Here is a 13,178-nt window from a genome sequence, read left to right on the forward strand (position 1 = left end):
GGACTATCTGGAAGCACATTTCTTCAGTTTTCCTGCCTGAAACAGAAGTACAATTTTTTTTTTAAGATTTATTTATTTGTGCATACAGAACTGGGGTACAGGCCAGAGGCTCAGGGGCGGTGAGAGGCTTCACCAGAGACAGAGTGGGGAACAGAACAGGCAGATCAACGAAGTACACTGCTGAGGGGAGCAGCGGGTGGGTCAGGAGAGGTCTGCCACGCCATGTGGTCACCTCCGGGGCAGGCAGGAATCGAACTCATGTGGAAGTGGCTTTAGATTCTCAGTGCTGTGCTTTAACCCGCTGCGCCACCAGGGAGGGCCACAGTATTTTTTAAAAAGAAAAAAAGTCTACCATTTTTTTTTTTAAATAATACTCCTAAATTTAGTAGTCCAATTTAAGAAGCAACAAATTAACTGCTGACTAATCGACACATTTTTTTCTTAGTTCTATTATTTTGATTGAAGTGATGTTGGTTTACAACATGCATATGATTTAGGGGTACAGGTTTACACCCCTACAGGTTTTCCACAATGTACCCTTGACCAAAGTCCAAAAAACCCTGCACAATGGGCCCTCCCTGGTGGCCCAATAGGGTAAGGTGCAGAGCTACAAAGCTGGCCACAGCCTTTTCAGAACAACTTTGATCCCCAGCCAGGTTGGTGATCCACATGGTGTAGCAAACCTCTCTGGTCTCTCCCAGTGTATTTCATTAATCTACCTGTTCTGCTCCTTGCTCTGTCTCTGGTGAATCCTCTCACCACTCCTGCGCCTCTGGCTTGTACCCCAGTTCTGTATGCATAAATAAATAAATCTTTAAAAAAACACAACCTGCATCATAATCCATCATAGTCCTGACTTTGCTCTCTGTTCCCCAGCCTTCCCTTCTGATAACCTCAATTCTATAGTCAGATTTCTAGGATTTGCTTTGGTTTCATTGTTCCTTTGTTTTGTTTCTTATATTCCACATGAGTGAAATCATCCAGTATTTGTCTCTCACTTCTCACTTACTTTGCTTAGCATAATCCCTGCCAGTTCTATCCATCTTGTTGTAAATGGCAAGGTTTCATCTTTTTTTATAGCTAAGTAGCATTCCCTTGCATATATGTACGGCATCTTTATTCACTTATTTGTCACTGAACACTTAGGTTGTTTCCATAACTTGCGTATTGTAAATAGTACTGCAATGAATATAGGAATGCTTATTTCTCATCGAACTAGTGTTTTTGTAATCTTTAGATAGATACTTAAGAATGAAAGTGCTGATTCATTTGGAAAATTTATTTTTAATATTTTGAGGAACCGTCACACTGCTTCATTAGGGGCTGGACCAATCTACATTCTTACTAGCAATGTAGAAGATTCCTTTTTCTGCCACACCCACTCTAGGATATTTTGTTTCTGGTTTTTGGGGAGGGGACCATTCTAATGGTGTGAAGTGGAATCTCATTGTAGTTTTGATTTCCATTTCCCTAACAATAAGTGATGAGCATTTTTTCATGCAAACACTCTTCTAAGACTGCATGTATTAACTCATTTAATCTTCAATAAAAATGAGGAAATGTTGTCAACTCACAAATGAAAACACAGAGAGCAGAGAGGTTGTCAATATGCCCAAATTTATGCAGCTTGGGTATAGCTTATGCTCAAACACCAGAAGTCTGGCTCCAAAATCCCTAGCCCTCTGGGCCACTATTTTATCACTTCCAAAGTCTAAGAGTAATATCAGGAGAGTTATCTGTGCATTATATATACATTTCTAGGATTTCTACTGAAAAGTTATCATTTCAATTATAACTTTTCAGTAGAAACCCTAGAAACATATATGTAATTACATAACAACCCAGCTTGTTACTGAATGCCATTTATGAAGGAGACAGACAATATTATACTTGAAAGTGCAAGTTTTCAGGGTTTGATCAGAGAAAAGCTCCAAAAAGGGTATTGCCATTTTAGAAAAACAAAACGTGACCTCACATTCCTTTCTCTGTCTTAAGATTTATGTCTCCAATAAATGTGAGGTTGACTTAAAGAAAAATATTTCATGTTATATTCTAGCAAATTTTGGAAATGTTAAATTAGAAGGAGTTAAAATTTTTATACTTTGTTAGAGCTTAAACTAATAAATGCTACAAATTGCCGAGAATAAGCTACGATGTAAAATATATTAAATAATATGAAATTGTTTCCCACCATGGAGAATAAAAAAGGATTAGTGCTTCTGGTAACACTTTTGGGAATCTTACACTAGGAATTTTTCCAAACCTACCACTAGGGGTCAGTTCCCCCCAACATACACACTTATTTTCTGACTTACACATCAACCAAATTTTATTTTCTCTCAACACTAGAGACAGGCTGACATTTCAAGCAGAATTTACTAAAATATCTCAAGGGATAAAGAAAGAAGTCAGATAAACAAGAGGTTCTATAAATAGTTGTATTTCCAAAATCCTTGAGACTGAATTGAAGAAAGAGCTAATCTGCCTATTTCTCCTAAACCAGCACAGAACAGGAGTTCTCAGCCATAGTACTTGGCTTTTTCTCTCTCTTTCTCAGTCAAGTGGTCTTTCTGTTCTCTTGGCCCCCAGAGTGTCTATGGACTTATCACAAAATAAATCCTACCTATCCTTGTGTTTTTACAGCTCGTAGTCTTTTCTGATTTAGTTTTCAGGACACTGTGATCTTCCCTTGAGTCCAGGTTGGCAGCTTTAAGACAGCTGCAGGGTGATAAACAGATGTGATAATCCCATAACTGTTCTAGTCTTAATGAAATATGCTAATGAAATATGCAGTAAGTGTGCAATCTCACTTCCCATGCACACTTATGAATCAGCACATGCTTTCTTTGTAGAATTCAGACATCTCTCCATCCTTTCTGACAGAGGATTCCAGGCAGGCATATCAATAGATTGTTTTAAATGTTAGTGGGAAATTTCCCTCAACAAAGTTTAGGGGACAGCTTTGGCCCACCTCTTCAACCCTTTGTAAGTGACTCTCAGATGAGTGTAATATCTCCAGTTTTCAACTCAGAAAGCACGTGTGCGCGCACACACACACAGACATGCACACACACAGTTTTAAAAGTCTATAATTAGAAACAGAAATACTACAATGTAGACATTAATAAGAAATATAGCATAACTTTCAAAGTTATGTGAGAAACTAAATGAGGTAATTTTTTTTACTATTATAATGTTAAAATTTATTGGTAGAGTAATGGTAAGTTAGAAAAGCAAATAAATTATCGTTTTTAAGAAATTTTTTAAGTCTATTTTACAGGGTAGAAAATAATAATAATGAACAACTATATGCCAGAGACATTTTACAGAGGTGGAGTGAGGAATGGGATCAAAAATGGGTGGTGGTGGGGGGATGCACTGGACTATGGTGATGGCACACAGGTGATTTGGTGATGGGAAGCCCACAGGGATTACAACTGAGAGGAAAAAGGCACAAAATGATATAAAAGTAAGCTATTATGTTATTTTAAAAAGAGAGAAAAAATAATCTAATGGAAAATCTAAAATAAAAAAAACAGAATGCATTATTACAATGTATAGAATGAATTATACAATATATATTGCATTATGTTGCAAAAATGCCAGATAAAAAATAAGTGACATCACAGAATTAGTTGTTAAAATGAAAAAAAGTCTATTTTATAGATACAGTCAAAAAGCTGCCACCTCATCATACCCTTGCCACACCTTGCTGAGGACCCTGTGATGGTTCCACACCTCACTGAAAGAGGAGGGTAGATACATCCCAGCACGTGCCACTGCTCCAAACTTGGCCTATTCTGCTTTTACCTTCTGATCGCTTCTGCTATCATGTGGCATATGCCCCATTTTAATTAGTATGTCCTTGACGTTTCCTTTGTATGAGGTGCTCAGAAAACAGATTATATTCCAAGCATTAGCAAAAGCTGTATCAGGTATAAAAAGACCCAGCCTATTATGGCAAGCTTTGAAATTAATTATCAACTGACATATTTTTTTTCTTTTATGTTGCGAGTTTATTTTAAAACGTTTAATTAATACATATATTATCTATACTGCTGTAATTTATATTAACGTGCAAACATAATTCATAATTTATTTAATGAAGGGACTATGTTGTGTAGTCATTGTTACCTCTGTACTTAGATGGAGTTCAGCTCTTTGCTCTACCACTTACTTGCTTTGCTTTGGAAACTTTAATGAGTTACTACTTAACCTCTTCAAGTGTTTTGAAAAGATAATATTTAGCTCATTGTGCATCCTTTATGAAATAAATGTTATTGTGCATCTACTTATACCAATTGTTAAACATCACTGGAAGGATTGAATAGAATCAGGTACTTAATTCACCGACTACTGAAATGATACTGTTATTATTCCTCTATGAACGTACATGTATATTTCAGTTGATGCCATCATGAAAGGTGGGGAAGGAACAAAGCCATGTGTATTCCTAAATTTCAGAACAATGACATAGAAGATTTAGGTAATGGGCCAGCAAAGTGACTATCAATTTTTTTATTGTGCACCAGAGGTGAACTTTCCCCAGTAGTTAATGTGGTGTGCTATGTGCATAAACTGAGCCACTTGTAGAATCAGTTCCAGGTGACTGTCACGCTGCATCTAAGGACAGTGAGATCTGAAAATGATGAGTACCAAGGTCAACTTTGCAGTTAATTTTCTAGCATCTGTTTCGTGTTAAATTTAACTCTACATTCACATGGCAGCAGAATTGATAATATGTATAAATTGTCCTCTCAATGCATTTTTTTTAAATAAAGAAGATATGTTTGAGGAATTTATAAAATAAGGAAATGTTAATGTTGGCTAAATGTTAAGAAAGAATTATGACAATACTAAGAAGTGAGAAATCAACTGTTCAGACCATCACACTGAAAAATGAAAGAGGAAATATTTTAAACATTAATAAATCATCCATCTGCTGGCCTCAGTCAGCCCAGCCACCGTGGTGAGGAGAGGAGTGTGGACAAAAAGTTCCCAGTTATCAAAAGGTATAGTTAATTCAGAACCATGTATGGTTTTGTATATTGTTTATCATTAAGATTTAGAATCTAACATTCATTATTTTAGTTTTGGTCCTTTTAAAAAAAAAAGGTTCCTTTTTTAAAATAATATAAAACTTTTTTTAAAATAATATAAAAATTTACTTTTACATCATTTTGTGCCTTTTCCATCTCAGTTGTAATCCTCTGTGGGCTTCCCATCACTAAATCACCAATGTGACATCACCACAGTCCAGTGCACTTCTCTCCCCCCATTGTTTTTGATCCCAGTCCCTATTCCACCCCCATAAATGACTCATATATATAGTTGTTCGTTATTATTATTTTCTCACTTGGTCCTAAAAAAAGGAACTTTTTAAAGATTGTATTTTGGCATAGAGGAAATGGGCATAGGCCAAAGGTGCAGGGAGTGAGAGGATTCATCAGAAACAGAGTGGGGTGGAGAGCAGAACAGGTAGACGGATTGACTGAAATACACTGCTGAAGGGAGCAGCAGGTGAGACAGGAGAGGTCTGCTGCACTTTATGTGAGTCATCTCCCTGGCAGGGACATAACTCAGGCTGTAGTGGCGATAGCACTGACACTTAACCCCTAGGCCATCAGGAAGGCCCAGCTTTGCCTTTTGAATTAACTCTGTCTACATAAACAAATTTCAAATCTATCTTTTCAAATTTGAAGTCCAGAAAATCTCACCTTTATTTCAATTATGAATTTCCATATTGGATATTAAGGTAGTCAACATATATTTTACTTTAATTAGTTTACTTTACAAAAATAATTCAACTTCTACTATTTGACAGCAGAAAAAAATGCATATTATTTAGTATTTATTTTTAATTATCAGTGAAGTCAAAGATTTTTCTTTTATTGACCATTAGTACTGTAGGTGAAATTGTCTATTCCCATTTTTCTTTTCCTTATTGATTTGTGTGTTCCATTAATAAAAGAAAAATGACTCAGAAGTGATATGCCAATATACAAGCAATGTGTCTTAATGATATGTCCAGATCACAAAGCAATTCTAGACAATTGAAAAGTGTGAATTTTCAGCTTCTGTCTAATCTTTTTATAGTTGGTGTGATGTCTCACTCCCTCTTGGAGTCAGTGTTGAAGTCACAGATGGCTGGCATCTCTCTCTGAGGTGTGTGTGGTCTTTGCCAGCCTGTGGCAGGTTGCGAAGGGCGGGAGAGTGGGCTTCTTTGAAGTCCATGTGGAGTCCTAGAGACAAGGCAGGTGCTATTTGACAACCCTGGACAGAAGGTGGCAGCAGCATTTGGCTGCAAGGGAGCGCAACTCAAGTTCTACCATCAGATTTTAGAAAGTCTGATTTGTTTCTGAACCTTGCTTTCTGGATAAATGGAGGCTGGGATGAGTTGCAAATCTCTCCAGCTTATTTGTTTCTTTATTGCCTGGGAAAAGGGAATAAGTTAAAACTACAAGTGAGTAGTTTTGCCAAAATATTGTTTTATTTAGGACCTTGCTTTAGGAAAGAAAATTTTATAACTGAACTCCTTCTCAGAGGATAAAAGTTTTTAAATAAAAATAAATTACCTTTAAGTACCATTATTAAAACACTTGTGATATACAACTTTTTATATAATAACAAAGGTGATAATTTGCTAAAGTAGTAAATAATATCTAGTGTACCATTCTTTCAGTGTATTTAGGAGCATAAACAGTATTATAGAATGTAAACAACAATATAGACAACTATTCTCCAATAGATGTCTGTGATTTGTGTTGGAGACCAGTGACAAGTACTGCTAATATTTCTGTAGTTTTTTATAATCCTAACATAACTGAAGAAATGCTAAATTTTGATTAGAAATTAGTGGTCTTTTTAAAGGTGTAATTTTTTTTATGTCAGTACAACTTTCATTCCTGAATTTATGGATCCCTGTCTAAAATTCCCTGGTCTCTGGTTTGGGGAGGGGAAGAGGTGATCACAAAGGGGCACGGAGGAGATTTTTGGAGTGATAAAGCTATTCATGTGATAGTGATTACATGTATGTATATATTTGTCAAAATTTGGGGAATATGTACATTAGAACTGGGGAGGGTAAAAGGGTGGAGAGAAAGGAAGCAGAAGGAGAGGAAGAAAGAGGATGAGGAAGTACTGGTGCTAATAGAAGCAGGCACTGCAAATGTCTCTTCTGTACTGGAGCTGAATTCCTTTGACAATGACCTAGTACTTCTTGAGGAAAAATATAGCAATAGTGCCAAGGGGAAGGACCCTGGAGCCAGACTCCCAAGTTTAAATCTCTGCTGCTTAAGTCAGGAAACATTGTGTGACATCTGTGTCTCAGTTTCATCATCTGTAAAATGAAGATGATGATAGCTGTGCTTACCTCATAAGATTATTTGAGGATTAAGTGGATTAATATGTTCAAAGTGGGGTGCTCCCTGGTGGTGCAGTGGGTTACAGCACAGCACTATGAAGCTTGCCACAGCCTCTTCAGCACAACTGTGATCCCTAGCCAAGGAGGTGACCAAGGAGGTGACCCACATAGTGTGGTTGAACTCTCCTGACCCACCTACTGCTCCCCTCAGCAGTGTACTTCATTAATCTGCCTGTTCTGCTTCCCACTCTGCCTTGGTGAAACCTCTCACCACTCCTCCACCTCTGGCCTGTATCTGAGTTTTATATGCATAAATAAATAAATCTTAAATACACACACACACATATTAAAGTGTTGAAAATAGTGCTTGGCATATAACGAAGACATAATGTCATTTACTAGGTAGAAATTCTTGTGGAGGGAGTTAAGTCCATGGTGAAGAGCTCCATCAATTATATCAGTAATTACACAGGTGATATCTGGTCACAAGAAGTTAGTCATTAACAAAAATATTTTCAATGTGTCCCTAAGATATGTGTCCTAACTTTCTTGTTAATATCCATTTAAATTTTTTTAAACATTTTTTGGCTCTGAACCTCAGCTCTCCAATGTATCAGCTCCACAATATCCTCTTCCGTTTCCAAATAACTTCCCCTGCTGGATCACTTCACATGATGTATTTCCAAAAGACAAAGCCAGCACATATTATGCAAAGTCTGAAAATGAAAATCCACACCCCAGGATATAATAAAGGTGCCAGGTGTCCCATAAAACCCAGATTGACTTATTCAACAAATATTTCCATTTGAGTTATTAATTATGATTGATATTTACTACTATTCAGATAGCCTACAAAACTGTGTTGAATATTTACAACATGGCAAATATTCATCAGCCAACTTTTCGACAGAGTCCTGCTTAGAATTTGGGCCTATGTATTTCAGTAGTGGGGGGACAGTTTATAAACTTGAAAATCCTGCACGTGAAGAATTTCTTGAAAATACTTTTCTATGCCACATTCCCAGCAGTATCTCATTTACCTGAAGAACCAGGGAATCATGAAAAAAATATTTCGTATAAAATGGTTTCAACCTTCAGTAAATAGATGCAATTTATAAGATAAAAAAGAGAGAACATTCATACTAATCACAGTGGCTTCTTTCTAATGTTTGTAAAAATAGCAGAATCTCTCCTTATTTGTGGTAGTTTTGTACTATAAAATCATTATAAGTACTGAATTAGTGAGTGTGGAACCATTGTACCTCTGAAAATATGGGATTAAATTCCTGGGAATCTCTGTTCCCAACATTCTCATTAACCAATCAGTACCTAACCTTGTTTTATTTATGTTTTTATTTAAAGATACTGACTGTATGTTGTAGATCTGTTAGCCTTGAACCCAGGGCCAACAGAACTATAACTCATTCCTGAACAAAACTTATCTCTGTAAGGCACATCAAAGCCTTATTATGCTTTGGAACACAAACCAGCATTTTAGCACTATGCATGGGGATCTTTGTAAGAAGTAAATCACCAATAAAAACACAGAGGAATGTAAAAAGATATGCTATAAAGACCAAGAAAAGAACACTTGTTTATGATATGGGAGCTGAAACAAGAAGACAGAGCATTGCCTTGTTTGACCTCAGCTAAGACCACATTCAAGGAGTAATTCAAATGTTTCAATCCCCTGCACATGTCTGAGATTGACTGCAAATGTAGTGCCAGTATCAATTTTAAGCTTACAAGTAAATTTTAGCAAGTGGTGAATTTGCAAATATGTTATCTGTGAATAATGACAATCAACTATATAAATAAGGAAGCTCATGTGCACCCAAAAAAGCTATCATTGTCCATTTCTCCATTCCTGAATAACACTGGGTAAGTATAGAGCTACCCTGGATAAATGCCCAGTGAGCTACACACATATGCCAACATTCGACTCTCCATGCCTCACTGCCATTAGTCTCTCCATTGGCGAAATTGCCAGGCATCAGGAGTTAGCAGTTCCGATCTGTGAACCACATCCTGCTTGCTGTTTATTCTGCCATTATCCCCAGCTAAAAATGATAATTTCACTTTTGAATTGTTAGGAGGAAAAAAAATCAGTGACACTGGAAACTATGACACTTGAAAACTATATGAAATTACATGTTGGTGTCCATGAGTAAAGTTTTATTGGCACACAGCCATGTCCGTTGGTTTACATATTATCAATGACGGTACTCATGCAATTAGACCTAGAATGCTCTTTCTGATAAAGACACCAATCACTAGTTTCTATTCCTCCCTGTAAGACTGAGCCTGCTGTATCGTTTATACTACCTGCTCTCTGTTGGCATTTGAATGTGCTACCCCTAACCTAATTCAGACCCATACTTTTCATATGGGAGAACTAAAGCCCAGAAGCATTAAGTACCTCTCTCAGTTATTCAGGAATTAATACTTTATCTCACACCAGAATCCAAATTCCTGTCTGGTGTTCTCTCTACTCCAGAGACATAATTAATTCAGTGGGTTGTGTGAGTGGTGGGAGAAACAGATACCATATTGGGTGTGTTTGACCCGTGCTTACAAATCTCACTCTCCCCCTCCCCCATTTTCAGTCCATGGGTAGATTGGAAACTAGTGGGTGAGGTCCTATTTTACTTCCTTCTGGCTAATACTGTGAGAGCCATTGTGGACAGCGAGAGTGTAATAAGAAGAAAGACCTGAACTTTTTTTAAAGATTTATTTATTTATGCATACAGAACTGGGGTGCAAGCCAGTGAGAAGATTCACCAGAGAGAGAATAGGGAGATGAACAGGCAAATCGACAAAGTACAGTGCTGAGGGGAGCAATGGGAGGGTCAGGAGAGGTCTGCTGTGCCATGTGGGTCACCTCCAGGCCCAGGGGTCCAACTCTCACTGAAGCGGCTGCAACCATCTTGCAGTACTGGGTCCTCATCTGTTGTACCACCAGGGAGAGCTCAAGACCTGAACTTTTACTGGCCATTCCCCACTCTGAAGTCCCTATTCCCTCTTGTCCCAAACATTAAGCCGGCATCCATATGTTTCTGCCTGGAATGCTAGGAGGTGGGCATCTGTGACTTTGGCCTGCCCAATATCCAGTCCTCCTTCTTCTGGCATGAGAACCCCACTGGCTTCCCTTTAGGCTTAGGTAAGGCTGCACCCCCAGCCTTTTCTGGTGTCCAGGGATGGACTTAAGTTTGACTAATCGAGCCAATGAAGACTAACAGGAGAACTCTTGCTGGAATTATTGGGAAAGAAAACGTCTTTGAAAAGGAATGCCAAGTCTGCTAGACTTAGCCTAGACCTGCTTGTGGCCACCTCTGACTCCATGGCAAAGGGTCTGAGTGTGAGGTCAAAACTGAGGAAAGAGAAGGGAGGGATGAAGTCCAGAGTGTCTTGACTGATGTTACATACTTTCACTTTTCAGCTATGCAAGAGATTGACTTCCCACATTCACTTTAATATACATTTGATTTGAACAGTGGAGGTGACTTTCTATGTATCTGAAAAAGTTTTGCTTAAACTTTCCCTTTTGAATATGGAAATTTCCCCCAATTTGCCTCCCAATATATTTGCCAGTTCATATAAATCCATTTGTTGACTCTAAACCATTCACATTACAATATGCATTTTTTTCCTGAGGTCCTTTGTTTTCTGTGCATTTGGTAGAATTGAGTCTTCACTTCAGCCTTCTGCACTTACCCATATGCTACTGAGCTTTAAGTAACACTTTGCAAACAATGTGTATTGTTTTTCTTTATTTTATTATATAAATACATTGTTTACATTATTCTTCATATTTGTACATTTTTTCATCTCAGTTGTAATCCCATGGACTTCATACTCATACCTCACTTGACCATGAGCCATCACCATAGTCCCATATGCTCTTCCCACCAGTTTTGATCTTATGTATTATTTTTCTATTGCTTTATGACAAATTACCACAAATTTAACAGATTGTGCAACACTTATTTATTAAATCACACCTTCTATGTTCCAAGGAGCCTGGGCACAGTTTAATGGACTCCTCTACCCAGGATGCAACCAGGCTGAAATTAAGGTATCAGCTGGGCTGTGAGTTCATCAGAAACTCAGACACTTCTGTAGTATACTGACTATTGGCAGAATTCATCTCAGAACCTGTGTGAGGAGTCTCTCAGCTTTGTAGACCCCCATAGTTCCTTGCCCTGAGGTCTCCTATATCACTTGGCATCTGCTTCTTTAAAGACAGCAGGACATTATCTTTCTCTCCAGCATGATAAGGTGGAGTAATCATGTGTGTGACCATCTTTGGCATAGAATATAACCTTACTAAGGGAGGGGTGTCCATTATCATGCCCAGATTGTCTTGATTAGAATCAAGGGGAAGAGATTATACAAGGTGTAATGCCAGCATATGGAAACCCTGGGGCCATGTTAGAATTATGCCTACAACCCAATTTATCCTCCCATGAAATGATATAAACCTAATTCAAAGCAGCAACATTTATTCACTGGTAAGTTTGTCCTGCATACAATTAACACACATTATTAGTTATAATATTTATGTGTGTGTACATGTTTATGGTTGAAAAATAGCTTCAAGAGCCTGAATAATGTTCCTGCAAAAATATCAGGTCCTAATCCCTTCAATCTGGAAATGTAATCCTATATGGCGAAGACTTTGTAGATATGATTAAGTTAGGTTCTTGACATGGGGAAATTATCCTAGATTATATCATCGTCATATATCATAAATGTCTTTATGAGAGGCAGAGGGAAATTAAAGAGACACAGAGAGAAGAAGGTATTATAAACAAAGGCAAAGGCAGGTGGGAGCAATGGGGCTACAAGTTAAGGAATTTAAAGAATTAGCAGAATCTGGATTGATTCTCATTGCCTTCCTCCCCCAACCCCCTATCCTCAAAATTTAGCAGGAATGTGACCTTTCTGAGACCATGATGTCCACCTAGAAAAACTGATTTTGGACTTTTGACCTACACTATAAGATAATAAATTTCTGTTGTATTTAGTCATTCATTTTGTGGTAATTTGTTATCAGAACCACAGAAACTAATACAAAGGGTATGCTGGCTGATTTGAGATTATTGAGTCCAAGGAAAATTTGATTGATCTGATTTCTTTGTATTTCAAGCTATTTTAAAAATATTTCCCTCAGTAAGGTCCTCAGATGTTTTGGGATGTTTGCTTAGAAATGAGTATTTCAGAACTTGCTAAACAGTGTCAGTAATTAAGAGCAGATCAACAATTTGGCATCTAGCTCCTTGGAGCTTCCTGACAGTCAAAGCAAGAAGCCGTCCCCCACTATAAAAAGTTTCATATTTAACCTTTCTAACTGGGAGAGCAGGACATTTTATTCATGGGGAAGTCTATTTCCATTTCATATAAGTAGTTACACAGGTACTGCTATCTTTTTTGTGATCCTTACTGTGTCAACCAGATGCTTTAAATATTTCCTTTCTCAACAAACATTTCTTGAGCCCCTAAAATGTACCATGAAAGATAGTGATATGACAGAGAACAAAAACATGTTTCCTGCTCTCAGAAAACCTACAGTTGCATTAAAAAAGACAACAATGGGGCCCTCCCTGGTGGTGCAGTGGGTTAAAGCACAGCACTGAGAAGCTAAAGCCACTTCAGCATGAGTTCGATCTCCGCCCTGGAGGTGACCCACATGGCACAGCAGACCTTTCCTGACCCACCTGCTGCTCTCCTCAGCAGTGTACTTTTTCAGTTGGCCTGTTTTGCCCCCCACTCTGTCTCTAGTGAATCCTCTCACCGCCCCTGCATCTCTGGTGTG

At 37.9% G+C, this 13,178-nt stretch overlaps 1 protein-coding gene and 1 pseudogene across 2 annotated transcripts in view; one reads left to right on the forward strand and one right to left on the reverse strand.

The window, feature by feature from the left end:
• FRMD4B (FERM domain containing 4B) overlaps positions 1–13,178 on the forward strand; it is a 305,516-nt gene that overhangs the window by 97,769 nt on the left and 194,569 nt on the right. The gene's annotated exons all lie outside the window — the stretch shown is intronic.
• Positions 1–13,178, reverse strand: part of LOC101627230 — a 40,212-nt pseudogene that overhangs the window by 1,370 nt on the left and 25,664 nt on the right.

Source organism: Condylura cristata, unplaced genomic scaffold (genome assembly GCF_000260355.1).
Source record: "Condylura cristata isolate star-nosed mole 26May11 unplaced genomic scaffold, ConCri1.0 scaffold00004, whole genome shotgun sequence".
In the NCBI taxonomy this organism is placed as follows: Eukaryota; Metazoa; Chordata; class Mammalia; order Eulipotyphla; family Talpidae; genus Condylura; species Condylura cristata.